The sequence below is a fragment of the Anomalospiza imberbis genome, chromosome 7 (genome assembly GCF_031753505.1).
Source record: "Anomalospiza imberbis isolate Cuckoo-Finch-1a 21T00152 chromosome 7, ASM3175350v1, whole genome shotgun sequence".
Classification (NCBI taxonomy): Eukaryota; Metazoa; Chordata; class Aves; order Passeriformes; family Viduidae; genus Anomalospiza; species Anomalospiza imberbis.
The window spans coordinates 14,992,202-15,009,611 of NC_089687.1; the positions used below are offsets into that span (position 1 = coordinate 14,992,202).

Below are 17,410 nucleotides of genomic sequence, written 5' to 3' on the forward strand. Positions count from 1 at the left end.
ACAAGAGCTTTGTGTCTAGGCTTTCATTTGCTCCAAGCAGTGAAATTTAAAGATGTGATCAGAACTTGAAAATGGTTAAGACCCGGTGGGATTATGGGAGACATGCTCTGGCATTGTTTGAAATGGCAGGGAAAATGTAATATCCACCATCTGCACCAGTGGAATGGTGCCAGGAAAGGGTGGAGGGTTTTTTAGGTAATATTTAAGAGAAAGACAAAATTCTACCCCCTTCCAGGCCTCAGCATTGGATGTGGACACAGGCTGTGCTGACAGAAGGCAGCTTTTACTGGCACAACAGGTCTTGCAGCTCAGGCCTAACACTGGCAGAAAAGATCTGAATTAGTGCCAGCAGCAAAGGTGGTTTTTTGTACAGTCATTTCAAAGGAAGGGAACTGGAGACCAGCGATTTGCTGAGCAGCCCTCAGATGCTAATCACTTTCAGCACCTCTAGGTATGAACTGGATTTAGCCTGGCAGTTTCTGAAGTAAAGCACTTCAAAACCCATTACCCCCTCTCTTCACAGACCCACCCACCAAGGTCATGCCATGCAAGAAGGGACTGCCACGTCAGACTCACGACAAGGCTGATAGTGCCATGTTCTTATATTTTCTCTTCAGATATGAGGGTGGACTAGCAAAAAGGGTTATCTAGGAGCTTTCCCTCTTTCCTGGATTTATCCTCAGGACAAACTGTTTTATCCACAAGATTATTGTCTTCGAAAACAAGCAAAACTAATGTGTCATTTCTCTCTTTTCTGTCTCCCTGATCCATCACTCACTGTAGTAATATAGGAAATGTCTTTTCAGGGATTTGAAAAATTGGTGCAAATTTTGGGACTGCTTTTATAAGCAAAGTTCCCTTTCAAAGCAGGTGCCATACAGTGCAGAATTTTAAATGTGTTTTCTTTTTTCTCTTGGCACAAGGAAAATTTGACTCCAGGCACCTACAGAGGTCTTGATCTGCTTTCTTTGCAGTGCATAAAATAACAAACCTTTCAAAATATATTTTCAAGCTGTGCAAGACCTACTGCAAGATCCAGCTCCATTGTTGAACCAGGGAGAATTATAATAAATAAACAAGAGAGTTGAGAAATTTGGCTGAAGAGAGGGAATTCATGAGCACAAGCATTGGATAGAGCTCTTATCATTTCTGAAATGTGCTGGCCTTTGAACCCTCTCAGTAGGGAAGCAAAGGTGGACATCTGGAGTATACTTCTTTAGAAAGGTGTCTTAGAGACTCAACAGGTGATTGTTACCTGTAAAAGACAAATGTAGAACAATTTCTGAGAGAAAGAGGTCACGATATGTATGTTCATGATTTATATGTTTGGAGTGAAGGTTGAGCTAGCCCAGCCTAGGCCTCAGATGTGGGCCTCAGAGGCCTGAAAGCCTGTGGCACAGTTAAGAATAAGTTTGTGGCGCAGTCAGAAATTATGTTAAGGTATAACACAGTGTACTGAGCTATCTAGGTGTGAATTAGTATAGGTCTGCAGTGTGAAACTTTACCCACCTTAGGACAGGAACAAACAATGTTTGCTTGCCAATGAGAGTGTGCTCATGACTGTAAACTACCTGGAAGTGTATAAAAACTACTGTCTGTAAACAATAAAGGGAGAACATATGATTAGCCACATTGGTTCAGATCTGCGTTTGTTCCTGTCCAGCTCACCTCTTTATTATTGGTCCCTGCTTTAGACAAGTGTAAAAACCCTCACCCATCCAAAAGACATGAGCTGAATATTGGAATTCAGCACTGTCAAGAGACCAGGCCAAGTGTGGTTCTCTGTTTATGAGCACAGACGAATAGAAATCAGAGTCATAAAGCTGTGAAAATGCAAAGAAGAGACTCAGTCTCCATGTGTGACGTAGTAGCTGTGAGGCAGCGAGATCTCTGAGCTTTTCACCCTCAAAGTGTTTTGGAGCCAACATGGTGCAAAGTCACAAGGTTTGACAAACATAGCTGAAATCACACCTGTATTTGAGTCCTTTGCAATGGCTCAGATGGATGTCCTGGAAGCAGAGATTCTAACTTGAATTTGCCTGCCTATGGGTAGATCCCTCAGGAGCCTGCTGAGGAACACAACAGGGTTAAGAGATCTTGTTGTGTCCTAATGGCAGGACATCTGAAGAAGACAGGCTATAAAATGCTGCTATTGTAGGTAAGGAACACCAAAAATTTATATCCACCACTCCTCCTGGAGCCTTAAGTTCCAAGATAAAATTATTTGGCATTTCTCTGCCCCCATGAAGGTTATCTAAAACTACCAAGTGGTAAAGTAACTGTTTGTAGAGGACTGGAAGCATTTGCTGAATGCTGACTCATGGCTTCAGTCCCCTGTTGACAAACACACAACTCTGATTCCTGCTGTGTGAGATGAAAGGAGCAGAGAGATTTACACTCTGGCTACTTCTTTGACAGAGTCAACTAAATATTTGACTGAGTCAACTAAATAATCTAGTACATCTGTGTCTTCTCCTGTGGATACGCCTAAATCATATTAATAAGCCATTATTTTTTGAGTAATCAAAACCAGCTAGCGTCTTCTGTCCCTTGCTGACCTCTGTATGAGCACTGATTCCAAATATATGCCCAAATCTCATATAACAAGCATGACCAGGCAGTCTTTTGATGTCATTCCTGGCTTATGTAGAGCACAGTACCACAGCAATCCATTTCTAACCAGTTTGCATATGATCTATATTCTTTATCTTTATTGCTAATGTTTCTTTGAAATGACCATGTGTGCATGCAACAAATAATCATGTGGCAGTGAGAGCAATATGTTTGCAGGCCTGCCCCAAGGGATCTGATAATTTTTTTTTTTTTTAAATTGTAATTTCAAAGTAAACCTACCCCAAGCCCCAATAACTGGAACAGAAAATAGCCTGTGTTATAGGTACCTTCTCCAGTCATCTGGAGACATATGCAGAAACCCAATGAAACTCATGGAGTGGATGATGGAACAAAATGACTCACTTTTGGGCTTTGACTAGTCTAGCAGAGATAATGTCATTATTCAAACATGACCAGCACTCCTGTCTAGCAGACGAAGCCTGCGGCATTGGAGTCAGAAGGGCTGGGTTGCTCTCCCAGTTCTGGTGTTGGCTTGCTGCTGGATTCTGGACAAGTCCTTCTCCTTTTGGAAAGAAAAGGAAAAAGGAAAATAATAGCATGGGTAAGGAGAGTTTGGAAATCATATAAAGTAAGAGGAGCTGAGTGTAACTGCTACAAAACAGCGTCTATGGAAGCGCTGTGGTATGTTTGCATGGGCCCAGGCCCATGCGCGTGGGCATGGACACAGGCTGACTGCCAGGGAAGGAACTTGCTCATTGGCTTAAATTGGGCCCAAGCTCTTGTCCACGTGCATCTGCACAAGTGGGAATTGTAGATGATGCCTTAGGCTACAGTCCATCCCATCAAGAGTTAGTCCAAGTTTAGCCTGTCCCAAACCCAAGCACAGGCATTTTAAGTTTGAGCTGTAGCCAACAGAGTGATGGAGCCATACACTATAGGTGCTTAATTCTGTTCTCAAACTGCTCTTTGCCCTGTGGTGTGGACTAATTTCTTTGGAGACTGTTGTCTCAGAACATCTGCAGGGGACTCCCTTACACTGGGTTGAAGAAATTGCAGAGCACAAGGGAGAAGTGTGTGCTTGATGCGAGAGCAGCCAAGGAACCCCAGCCAGCCTGGTACTTCCTGCAGGTGAGCATGGAGAATGTGACTGCAATGTGGGCTGGAGACCCACCAGTTGGGCTGTCAGTGGCCAGAGGATCTGTGCAGTGTTAGCCACCCTGCTCTACCATGGGGCTGCTGGCCACAGAAACAGCCAGCCTTAGGCAAGGTCATCCAACTGGCTGTTCAGCAGAGCCAGCTCTTGGAGCAGAGGTTTCCTCAGAGAATTTATCTGTTTTATTTTATTTTATTTTATTTTATTTTATTTTATTTTATTTTATTTTATTTTATTTTATTTTTTCTTGGGTTTTTTTCCCTCTGGATAAATACTGAACCTGGGTTTCACTTGAAGGGTTTTCTTCCCATTGAATTTGTTCTATCTTGTGCTTTCCTACAGGAATGACATTGCAAAAGATACCTCCTTCTCCTTTCTCTTAAATGCCTTTCCAGATTTGCACCATCCCAGCCCTACAGGCAGGCTGCCTACTCATACTTAAAGACACAGTACACAGAAACCAGAATTACAGCTGTGCAGCCCACGCACTCATGTCTGCAGGATAAACATGTGCATCAGTGGAGTACAGGAGGCAATGAAGTTTTTTCCTTTCTTTTTTTTTTCCAGGTGCTATATGATGAAATGGAGATATGTAAGAACCACAGGAAGCATTTATTTTAAGTACAAGCTAATGCTATTAATGTTATTTGCATTACATGACAGCCCAATGAACCACAATATGAATAAGGAAAGGAAAAACTAGTGTTTTCATGATGGATAAATCTCTCTGTTGCTTTCTCAGGTTTCCTATCAATACCAATTTGCATTCCCTTGCAGACCATTAAGGATGTCAATAGGTAACAGAGAGCATCAGGGAGGGTTCAGAATTGCAAGAGGGCTTGTGAGTAGATGCTGACATATTTCTGGGGGGCAGGAAATGGGTGGGTACAGGAGCTGAAAAAGTAGGTGTTGGTCTGGCTGATATATATTTCCCTTGATGTATAGTTGGTAACTTAAGCCCATCAATGTTAAATCAGTTTTGATATCACGAAAACAATGCTCTCTTTGTTCAGCTGCAAAAGAAAGACAAGCAGGCAGGCAAAAGCAAAATATTCTAGCACAAATATCCTGCTGGTTATCAGGCAGATAGAGTGAATCAGGCAGAGGATAACCTCTGTTTCAAATGGTCAGTGTCCTGGCAAATATCAGCATGAGTAACTGGAGTTCATCAGCCTGTATTTACAATTGGATACAGAATGCTCTACCCAGACATGGAGTATTATCTTGCATTAAGCTCTCAACCATCTGAGCACCTCAAGTGAAGTGTGATTAAGTGTCCTGCTGACCAGCTGCTCCTTCCAGCTGAGAGTAGCCTGCTTTTCAGCAGTGGGTAAAAATCACTTCTATACAGTGTCAAGTTGGCACCCTTCCAGGAAATAACCTTTCCCTCCTTTTGCTCGATGAGTCACAGACCCTCTCACAGCATCTATGACTGGGAGGTTCACTTGGTCTCATCTGAAAGTTGTTGCCTCCCAGTCAGGAGTATCACCAGTTTGGTCATAAAATCCTACTCTCACTACCGAGGATTTCTGTGGGAGATTGCCTTGATTGTCTGCTCACAGCTTTCTTCAGCTTCACTTAGGCAGTGTCTGCAGAGGGGATGTGGAGATCTGAAGCTGGAGATCTGTAAAGAGCATGGAGAAGGTGAGCCAAGAGTAGCCATCAATTTTGCTATCTACTCCACAGCAAGAGGCAATTTGGAATGCCCAAAGGTACCTTCATGATGTCACAAAAAAACCCTGGAAGGTGACTTGGTTGTGTACAGGACAGGCAAGTAAAAAGTGACATCTCAAAAGATGTATTGAACAACAATTCCTTGTTCACTCCCTACAAATAAAAGACCACCCACAGAGAAAGAGAAGTCATCATTTTCATTAACCAGAGGGCTAGTTTAGTCTCTACTGTTCAAATTGGATGACAATTTTTCCTGCACCCTAAATTACAGAGAGGATGTAACTTCTGGATTAACTGGGTTTTGACATCCCCACCCCATTGCTCACCCCTTCCCTCCTGGCAAGGATGACAGCAACTAGCACCACCCAACTCCTGCATTGAGGGTTATCCGATACAGGAAACTTCGGTGGCTGTGTGAACGTGGTTTCTCTGGTATGAGAGAAGAGGCCCATTTATATCCAAGCCAGAGTCAACATGACTCATTGGCTCATACATCCTTCACTGCAGGGCTCAGGAGGTCACTGCAGGTTCAAGTCTCACACTGGGACTTGGAATGGTACTTCATACTGTGGGGAAGGGAAGGGAAGGGAGATGCTGAGCTCCTGGAGGTGCTTCCTACTGCAGGAGAGAGATTTTAATCTGAGATCCCTGCTGGCAACTCTTCCAAAAGTGAATTAATTACACCAGGGCAAATACATCCATGGTGGAGGCTCCTTTATCTTTAATGTGTCCATCATGGGGCTGATTCTGTTGTTGTTTTGGAGGAGTACTCTGTGCTATTTCTTGGTTTTTGTTGTTGGTTTGGGGCTCTTTATTATTTTTTGGTTTTTTTTGGGTGACCTGGTCTTCTGGCTCATGTCCACTCTGGCAGCCAAATGGGTTCCAGCAGCCAAAGGTGTGTGTGTTTGCATGAGCCCTTGCAGAGTTGCTGCACAAGTTTCTGGCCTTGCTAAATCACGACTTTGTTGCTTTGCAGAACTCATTCTTTCACCTTCTCCTAGGACTGAAGGAGTAGGGAAAGGGGGTAGACAGACCACCTGTCTCTGCATTTCCCAGTCATGCAAACCACTAATACAGAATAGGTGACTGGAGAGATACATCTGTGCCCACTTCCCTGCATTTCTTGCTCTTTGCTGCTTTTCCACTACCAGTCCTGATTTTAACACTGCTCCCTCTTTCCAAAGAAATGCATGAAGGTGCAGCAGCTCTGGGGCAGCTGTTCCCAAACAGCTACAGTCTCGGCAGGGGACAAAGGCTCATCAGGTAGACTCTTCCCTGCTGTTATTTCAAAGGTCTTGCTGAAGTTTGGTTAAATGGCCTTTTGCAGACCGATGACAGCTGAGAAATGCACAGAAAAGATGGAGAATTTTCTCAGCAAGTTCTTATGATTTAAGTTCCTTTTCCTTGATGCAGCAGAAGGAAGCATTCATCCCTCTAGATCATCTTGGCTGGCAGTGAAATACAGTCAGCTTTGGGTGAAACCCAGGACTGTGTACAAGGAAGGGATGAAAGGAGCAAAAGGGGTGACAAATTGAATGGTGAAGGTGAATGTCAGTGTTGTCTTATCACAGCTGGAATACCTCTTCTTTGGGAAAGGGGTCTCCATGGAGTTAATTCCAAAAGGTTTGCAGCACCTGGTCTTAGAGCAACATCTAAAAATGAGAAAAAAGTGAAAGCTGTCAGAATCTCTATTTGTAGAAATATGCTGAAATATGAAACAATTTTCCTTACAGGCACAACATCTGGGTGTAGAGTAACCAGTAAAAAGTATCCAAACCTCAGCTCCTGCTGCTTCTCCCTCCCAAGCGGCCCCTTTTATCTATCCTCTCAAAATTAATCCCAGAGAGGTTCTTCCATGACCACTTTGAATTTTCTTACATACTCTTTTTCAAGCAAGCGGGAGTTACCATTCACTTCATTTGCCAATCACACACTAATAATATTGAATCTATTCACTGATCAAAATTGACAGAGGGTGGAAAGAAGTATTGTTATCCTACTATTATTGGGAAAATAGGCAACTAGGGTAGAGGGAAAATAAACCTTCTGAAGGGAAAAATTACAGCAGGGAAAACATTATTTTTAAGCACCAGAAACTCCAGCCAAATAACATTATGCCTCAGAGTCCATGCTCAGTCATTTCTGCTCTTCATACAACTGATAGTTTCTGAGGCAGTTTCACAGCAGATTTGTCTGGCTGCTGCCTGACTCTCTCAATCCTCATTTTCTTCTTAAAAATAATTGTTGCAGGACCATGGGAACAGAAATAGTTCAAGAGAACAATCCAAGGGACTGCCACTTTGGGACAGACCTCATGGTAACTGGACTGCCAGTTCATTTCAAAGAGCAACAAAGTGGGTCAAAGTCGTCATTTGAATGAGGAGTACTAAAAATGGGTCAAATGAAATTTGCATTGTTTGTCAATGCCCACAGATGACGCTGACTGGAGATTTATAGTCTCCCTTTTAAGCCATTACAGCTGAGGCCAGAAGTGAAAAATGATGGTGTTAGTGCAAAAAGACCCACTGGCAGGATTTTGCCAGAGCTGTTTTCCTGTCTGATACACCACAGGATGGATGGAGGGGGATCTTCAGCGAGACTTGCTCTGATAGAGTTAATGTATTTTACAAGGAAAGCTGCCATCTCTCAAGGTCATTTTATCTCTTCGTTACATGAATTCTAGGAAAGCAAAGATTCTTTCCAAGTAAGTTGCTGGTTTATCCAAGTGATGGTGTTACAGAAATTGTTGTATAGGATCCAGGTTTTTCCAGGGTATAGTGAGTGTGTGTGGTGTTTAGATTTAGCCTGTGTGCTGCCAAGCTACCGACTCCCTTTTTTCTTCCTTTTTTTCCACATTCCACTCTCTCTCCCCTAAATCACAAGCCTAAGAAAAATAAATAAGAATAATAAATAAACAGACGAAAGTGGAAACATTCCCAAACCTGTTATCACAGAGGCAGTTTCTGTCCAGACCATGCTAGTTTCACAGCAAGCCTTGGAATTGTCAATTCTCATTACTTTCCAGGGTTGAGTGCGGGAGGAGAGAATTTCAATCTCGGCTTTCCAGAATCAAACCCTCTGTTTAATGCGGTAGGGAAAGTTGAGATGAAATATAGGTCTCAGGGGACTTTTCCTGTGTGAAAGCTTATTACAGCTGTAACAAAACCTTCTAATCGGAACAGATTCTGTTACATGCATGGTATTCTGGTCTTGGGCAGGGTGGGGGGATATGAGAAAAAGATGACAAAAAGCTTTAAAAGCAATTAAATGACAACTGCATTCATTCCCTGCCTCCTCCTCCTCACTGCTTTCATTCGCTGTTTGCACAGAACATTTTCTTTTCTGCATTTTCTGGGAGTCTTGTAATATTTGTAGGAGTTTTGCTGGGTCAGGTTGTTGAATGATATTTTGCATTTATAAACTTGGAATCACCTGCCCAAATGGAAAACTGTTTAGTGGTTTCTGAAACACAGAATCCATATTACCATAGCAAGAGAGCCTAGTGGACTATCTAAACACAATATTCAGTTACAGCTGAAGACAGGGAACCACTTAAAATGTGTCACGATGTCCAATGTAATAATAAAGTTGTAGACAGAATAAACCCAAAGGCACAATTCCTGCCCAAAGCAAAGTGTCTCTGGACCTATGCTGGTGATATAAATGGCTTCACTAAGCAATTGAGAAAAAAATTAGTGCCAGCATCTAATGTAGACACATCCAAGTTGTTTTTCTCTGGTTTGCTTCAATGAATTATATTGGCTGTAAAAGAGATACAGAGAAATTCTGAAGGGATAAAGAAAAATATGTAAGAAGAGGAAGTACCTTGCTATTCTGCATGGTACTACCTCCGTTTCTTGTTCCTTGTGATGGTCTAACAGGACAAGTCCACCTCACCATTTCCTTTGGACATTTTGGGCATGCTAGGGGGCTCTGCAGTAGGGTGGTTTGCAGGTCAGAAATAACATCTCTTCAGTTAGGAAACCATGGAAATGAACTCTATCATGCAGAGACACATTTTAAGACTTGAGAAAAGAGCTGTGAGACAGACCCTTGCATTATGTGTACCTCCCTGACCATGACTTGCTGGAGAAGGCAGGGCATACTTTTGTTTGATAGTGGTGAAGTATCTACACTTACATGGGACAAATACACTGCAGTACTCAACACCAGTGATGTCAAACCATGCTGAACTGTGGGTAGATGACGAGCAATGAAGAGATGCTTCTGGCCTTTTAAGATTTGGATTACCACCAGACTCTACTCCTTTGTTGGTTGTAGGGTCTTCTGAGTATGGATCATCTCTTGTTTCATATGTCTATTAGTTGGCATGACGTGAGGGAAGACTAAGAAGCTCCCTCTCCAAGGGCTACTATAATACTACTAAAGTAAAAGCAGCAAGTGCCCTGGTGTTCTGAGGCAATTTTGAAATGATGATGATGATCCAGGAAAGAGATCAAAAATCATCTGTTCCTCTCTGCTATTCATGTGAAACACTGTCTGTGCACTGGGGTTTGAAGGAAGCAATCTCAATTTCCTTCCTCTCTCCCATGGATAGGTCCCCTTTTTCTCTCTTCTCCTTCCCCCTAAGAAATACATGGTAGGGGCAGTAAAATTAGAAAGCAGCCTATAAATGTGCTTCATGCTGTGAAATACAACTCAGATAATGAATGTTTCCAGCCCAGCCAGAGCACTCTCTGAGGGATATTTTTATCTCCACAGTGCCAGAGCTTAACTGTACATTTGTCTTAATGGTATCACCCTTTAGTGTTAATGGAAGCTATGTGTGTAAATCCCTGACCATCCAAATGAGAATACACATTGAATGATCACAATAAATCAAAGTAAATGGAAGACCCCTGCAGAACAAATTCATCTCCAGAGTAACTCCCAAGGCTTTTAGGAAGCTTGTGCCAAGCAGGCAAAGCAAGAACAAGCATAGTAGATCATGTCACCTGCTTTATGATTTCAAAGTACTCATAATGATGATACTTCCAGTTTGAACACAGCAATTTACTCTTTTGAAATTATTTTCAAAGGAAAAACACCACTGGGTTTGGTAATGTTGGGATCTCTATAGTTTTTGGAGAAATTGACCCACTGGTTCTTTCTACTCTACTTTTACCTCAAAGATGAGAATGAAGGTCTGAAAAAAAGTGATTACTACTGGAAAAGGGAAAGTACATTTATTTTCAACTGCTTAGACCATTTTGGACTGATGAAATTTTGTGAAAATTGGTCAATTTTAAACACAACAGCTATTAAATTCTCAGCAACAAATCCAATTCCCTTTTCCAAGAAATACAGGCATGAGAGACATAGAAGAATAAAAAGACATAATGTTCTTCTATGTGTGAAGTAGAAACAAATATCACATAGTATAATACATTAGCGTTTTGAGCTTCACTTAGGCACTATGGAAAGGAAAGACAAATCATTGTCCTTTTATAATTTGTAGATTTTTTTTAGGTGACAAACAACAGCTTAAAGGCACTGATGAAAACAGGGATGAGTAAAAGACAGGAATGGAATTTCTTCTTTCAAAAGAGTCTGCAACTATCCATATGTAGAATTATATTTCAGACTTCATCAGCAACTCTGTGCTTGTTGAAAAATACATTAATTCCCATTGCCCGTATTTCTGAAGTAGAACTGCTTGAGCAGAAAAATGAGAAGAGGGAAGGTGATTAATTTTTATGGTTTTCATTGTGAAATAGAGCATAATGCAGACGGGACAACAGAGAAGATTATTTACTAAAGAGTAGAAATATCAGTACTTAGGTTGTTTGATGAGGGCACAGAAAATGTCCTCTTATGGAAAAAATGACTCTGAAGTCCTCCTTCATTCTGGCTGCTCCCATTCAGTCTTGCTACATCACTTACCTTTGAGGACTGCTGTGCCTTATAGGTGACAAAGTCAATGCCAATCAATATCTTTCCCCTATAAGGTGGAAGCACCCTTAAAAAATTCCTCATTACAGCTTTGCAAGGAAGTATGAAAAAAATCCACCTCTCAATGTCTCCATCCAAGGTCTCTTGAATCTCATGTACCGGATACAGCACAGACTACTAGGGAGTTAGGAAATCACCAGTCAAGTACTTGGTCATTTTAAGAATACAGCATTTCTATGCTGGGTAAGTATAATCTGGAATAATACATTAGGAAATAGAAGTATGTGAAAGGCAACAAAGAAAATTCAGGCTATAACCCACTACACAGATTCTCTTTCCAACTCTAGATGTGGATTAGAGATTTGCAGGCTGATGAAGGTGAAAACCTCCCTCCCAGACATTCACTTTCCTTGTATGCATACTTTCTTTCAAAGCCTCTTCTTTTGATTGATGGGAAGAGGGCTTAGAAAAAAATTCCCTAGTTTCATATCTAGCTTTTTCTTCAGCTGTCCTCCAATGTAACTCTAAAATCAATTATTTGGCTTCTAACTGCTTTTAGAACGATTGTGGCCATTTTCCATCCCTGGAGTTTCTCCATTCTTGTTTCTTTGAGAATTTCTATGGGCTTTGTACATTTAAATCCCTCCTGTTTTGTGTAGAAACTGTTTATGCTTTTCCTTATTTACCTAGACAAATCTCGACCACCAAGTGGTTCATGTCTCCCTCATTCCTGAAGAAATGTAAAGTTGCTATCAAGAGCAAGAGGAAACACTTCTGCACTTTCAAACAATACTCCCTGGGCTGTATCACTGCAGAAATGGAACAAGCCAATGAGTTAAGATCTACATGTTAAACACACCCATGTTACAAACAAATTTGACCCACTACTCTGAGTTAAATAGAAGTATCTGGAACTCAAAATATTTTGATATTTTGTAGTTGTTTCCATTGTCTTTCTCTACTCTCTAAGAGCAACCAAGACTGAAAGCTCAAGAGCCAGCAGTCAGAAAGGGCAGCTCCTGACCCAAGAGACAGTCAGAAAGCACTGAATTTGTTGAGATTAATTAAATTTCCGACCTGTTCCTGCAGCCATGAGAGGATCACATAAGTCAGCTGGGAATTTGATGGAGGCCTGCATCTAAACAGAAAGAGGTTGTGCTGGAAATTCAGCTAGGCAAGTGCTGTTCATGTCCATGCATTGACTCCAGTGGTTTTTGAACTTAAAAAATGGACTTACACAAAGCTCTTTTCTGAAAACCCCAAGACCATGGGGACTTAGCTGGGGGAGTAAACAAATGGGGATTTTTGTTTCCTGAGGAGGAGGGCATGCAGCTAAAAGGCAGCTCTCCCATCCTGCCCTCCCCCTTTGAGCTGCCAGCCCCACCTGTTAGGAGGCAGGAGTAACCAGAGAGATGAACAGCACAGCGGTATTTTTACAGGATGAACGCACCGGGTCAGCTGGAGGACTGCTGAAACCCAATATCGAGTTGTGGCTGCAGACAGGCACGGTGCGAGCCTTGGGGGAGGAGGGTGCTGAAGGATGGGTGGAGGGAAAGCAGGGCAGTCCCAAAGGAGGCAGAACTTTGCTTGGGAGACTTCTGTTTCCCCTTGGTGCCCCTAAAACTGAATAGTGGGGATTGTTGATTAAATGTGTGAGCTAGGGCTGGTTGCAGGGAGAGGATAAGGGGGAGTGGTGGGGCAGAGACAGGGGCAGTAGGAACACCACTCACAGGAACAAAGAGCACATGTGTGCACAGGCACTGTGTGCCCAGTTCCCAGGGGAAAGGGGTCACTCAAAGGTATTTCTTTAGCTCATTCACCTGCTTCTCTCTCCTTTTGTGCATAGTAAACAGAAAACCATTGCACTTCAGAGTTCCCCCTTCCCAGCTCTCCTGGTACCACCAGCACTGGACCAGCACGTTTACTCCAGAGAAACTTATTGTCCAACCATGACAGAGTTTCCCCCATGCCTCTCATGCAGTCAGAAACTTGCTGCTGAAGGGGCTGCCTGGGGAATAAACACCTGCAAGGAGACACAGCTGTGGTGTGAGCTGCTCTCCTAATGCTCTGTTTAGGATTACAGCACTCCAGAGTATCACATTACCCCAGTGGCTGCACTGAAACCTGGTATTAATTCACATTAGCAAGGATCAGATTTAACATGTTGGGAGGGGAAGGACTGTTATTATTGTTTCTAAAACTGCTGGAGCAAACTCCTAGGATTGGTCTTTCATTAATACTGGCAATGGCCAGAGAAGCTTCTTTGTTCATCCACACCCCTGGCCACTCACCCTGTCTCCTCTTGCATGAATGCCTCTAAACACAGCTGCTTGTTTCCATGATGGGGTTACTTGCTTATTTTTATTTTTGGTGTACCAAAGTTTGTAACTTTCAAAGCAAATTTCTGGATTTTGTGGAATTTCTTTGGATTGTAGAGGTCTTCCAATACTGGAAGGAGAGTTACACTGTGGTGTGGGATCACCTCTTGTCCATGCCCATGATAGATTATCCAAAGACTGGAAAAAGAAAAAGATGATCTAAGCACTAAGAACAGTGAAACGCTGGGATGGATTTGTGCAAAGAGGGCATGGAGTCTTCATTGCCAGGTAATTTTGAGCATATCTGTTGAGTTGATCTGTTTTTTTCTTTGGGTAGGGACATTCCACTTGCCCTTCAATGTGTCTTTCAACCTACTTTTTTGATGCAGCCATTATAAGGGTGTGGTGGAATTACTTTTCTTCCTTGCTTTTCCTACCCACAGTGTCCCTTCTTTACTGAGTGTCTGAGGAGTGTAGGCATTCCCTAGGCTTATGGGTGGACATTTCTTTTTGTAAAGCACAGAATAGTTCTGGCATTTGTTAATGTCAGCTTCTGCACAGAAATGTTCTACAGATCATCAAGATTTGTAAAGCCAGAAGAAGACATCTGAATATCAGGTTTCACCTCCTGTACAAACACAGGTCTTCAAATTTCAGTTTATTTCATGTCTATTGAATTTTTTGTTCTAGAAAAAACAGTCAGGAGATGGAAAATCAAGTGCTTTCTGTGATGCTTTATTCTACTTAAGCTGATGAGTTCTGATTCCCTTCCCCTGCTGCCCTAGTGTAATCCCATGATACCTGATGGGAATGGTATACACTGCAGAGGATAGTCCATCTTCAGAGAACTTGCTGGCACCTCAAGATTAGCACCCTGTAAGACTGACCATCCACCTCATATATACCACAGTGTCCCTCTCAGATGGCAAACTTAGTAGGCATCTTAGTCATCAATGAGTTTGGGATTATATTTAGTGAGTTCCAGTGCTGGCCTGTCAGACTCTGGTTCTTTCTGGTATCAGTAAAGTAGCTGCTCCTGTGTGCTAGGGCAGCTATCATGGCCAGTCTGGATTTAGCTTTTGATTTTTATTCCTCTGCTAGGTTTCCTGAGCCATACATGTGTCTCCTGCTGCTGCTGCTCTGTTTTTAGGATTATTGCTTTCTCCTGTGCTCTGACACCCAAGTTTATTAAAGTTCATTTTGTTTTCCCTGGAGGAAAAAAAACAGGAAAAAGAAAATCCTGTCTTCAATGTACACATGTTTTTCTGAGGGCTTTCAGCATTACTGCACTGTTGTGTGTGTAAGTTGAAGGCAAAGCTCTGCTGAACAGGTTTATCTCTTCAGCATGTTATCACTCTCTGGACAACATGACTTCATACAGGGTGGAATTAATGGTCTTGTGATGGAGTCACAGTGCAGCTTCTCAAAGGCCAGTCTGTCTGGGAAACTCCAGGTATTTATGAGAAACCCTTGAAGTAATTAGGTGACTCCAGGAAAATCCAAGGAATTAGAGAACTGTTGGTATGTTCTTCTAACCTGTGTTTAGATCCATCCAAAAATTCGTGCCTGTCTCTTGTCTCTGCAGATCTAGGAGTCTGAGCACAATGAGTGTTTGGACGGCAAGGATGAAGCAACACAGGAGGCTTAGTCATTAGTGGGGACTATTTTCATTCAGACAACATCAAACAGAGCAGGGTGTTCAGCTGTCCTGCCTGTGGATTTCGATGAGAAAATCTGTTCTTGCGAGAACAGAAAGTATCCCCATGGCAGGTAGAGAGGCTCTGTAGAGAGTGCTGAAGGAGCTTTTCTGACCAGACATAACCGCAGCTCCAGTTACTCCTGATAATTTAGGATCACTTGGCATTTTCTGCAAGAAGGGAAGATGTCCAGTGTCTGGGTAGCATTCCTGTTAGATCAGTTACTTTGCTTCTGCTTGGATTTTCTGCTTTCACCTTCAGCTGCAGGCACAATTTTGTTTTTCCTTTCTTGAGCTTTTGCAAACACTGTGCTGTGAAACAGTTACTTCCACTCATTTCTACATTTCATCAGGTAGCAAATATCTCTGCAATGCAGTTCTTGGCTGAATTTGCTCAGAATGAAAGGTGTTGATGCATTGTCTCACACACAGAAATTCTGACAAACCAAACAAAAAGAAACTTTTCTAAAGACAGTATGGAAAATAAGCTGCTATAGAAAAGGTGAGAATCGTCTAAAAATGAAAAACAGTCAAAATGAAGTAAATTTGTTCTTTTCATCAGAACATACACAATTGAGTAAGTTGCCTGTCATTACGGCATAGAAAATCCAACATCTGTATAAGTGATGAAATTTCATAACCTCCCCTGTATAACCTTGCTTGGTTTTGACACTTGTGACTTATGACAGGTTTAGAGGTCAACCCTAAAGCGTGAGTATTGTTTCAATCATGCTGCTCCCTCTCATGAATTACGTTAGCAAGGGCTTGGTCACAGTTATCTGTGCAACAAAGAAATATTGTAGAAGAAGTTGTAGCATGGTAGGATATTTACTGTGGTGATGTAGTTAAAATGCCTGGGAGAGAGATTTTCATTGTTGAAAAGTCTACATAATAAAGTTTACTATAGTCCATGGGACATGTTTTTCCTTAGGATTTATGAGTGGAGGTTGTGAGTGCTACGAATTTTGGTCTGATTACGAAAATGGAAAATCAGAGGAAGAAAACGCTCAACCAACACGATAATCTTTTGAGGTTTTGGATGAAAGGAAAAGATTGACTTTGGACCTAAACAAAGTGTTTCATTGGGCTGAAACTGAAAGTCTTTTACACTTATTAGTTACTTAGATAATTTAGAAACTTTTTTCCCCCTTGCTTTTAAGTGCAATGCCTATTTTTAATTGTAAAATTTATTTTGAAAATACCTGAGAGATTTTGAAAAATGTCAACACTGATATATTCTTTGGCCAGAAATATTCACCACACTCTGCTCAGTTTGGTGATCTCTTTTAGTCCTACTCTAACAACAGCTTTTGGCACACTAACTATTATTATTATTAATAATAACCATAATATCATCACCCAGCTGTGCTTAGAAGGCTTGGGCACCAGTCCCAGATCTGCTATGACAAATCTTTTCAGCTCTCTGGGCTTCTGTTTCACCTCCCACTCTTTGGCTCTCTTATCTAGTCAGATTTAAAGTCACAGGGTCAGGAACTCTCATATATGGAGCCTGTTACGTACACACCAATGCTTGTGCTACTACTCCTGCTACAACTGCATGAATGGTGGATTTTCTGCTCCATCCTCCCACATCTATCAGCCCACAACAGAGATTTCTGAAGTGTCTCAGCCTCCTAAGACAGCTAGCTCCATGAGAGAAGGAAAATGAGGGAGCAAAACCAATAAGGAAATGATTTATGTTTGCATTCTTTATGCAGAGCCCGAGTGGCTAGTCTGGGGAGTGGGTGAAACTGAACTGTGACTATAAGCATTGCAGCCACTCTTTGCTCAGCTGTGATTAACTTCTGTGTGAAGCAGAGTAGGGTACACCCAAAATACTGTTTGCTTGGAAGACCAGCAAGGATCTGAGGAGACTGAATGTAAATATAAAATAAAACTGAGAGAAAGGGAGTGAAAACTTGGCTTTTGAGGTTTTTTAACCAGGATACCTGTTTGAGACGCCTCATTCCATGTCAGTCTGTTACCATGTAGAAGGGGGACCAAATGCACCTTTTCCTCCCTGCATCTGTAACTATGTTCCTGTCTAGAGAGTAGTTTGGGGAATTAGATATGTTGGAGAAGGAACCAGCAGTAAACAAGAAC

General features: G+C 42.0%; 1 long non-coding RNA gene across 1 annotated transcript; it reads left to right on the top strand.

Moving 5' to 3' along the window:
• The first annotated feature begins 240 nt into the window (after positions 1-240).
• LOC137476988 (uncharacterized) lies at positions 241-5,100 on the top strand. The gene is made up of 3 exons (XR_011000767.1): positions 241-451; positions 3,586-3,702; positions 4,295-5,100. It is a non-coding gene; the product is annotated as an uncharacterized lncRNA (long non-coding RNA).
• Positions 5,101-17,410: the final 12,310 nt, after the last annotated feature.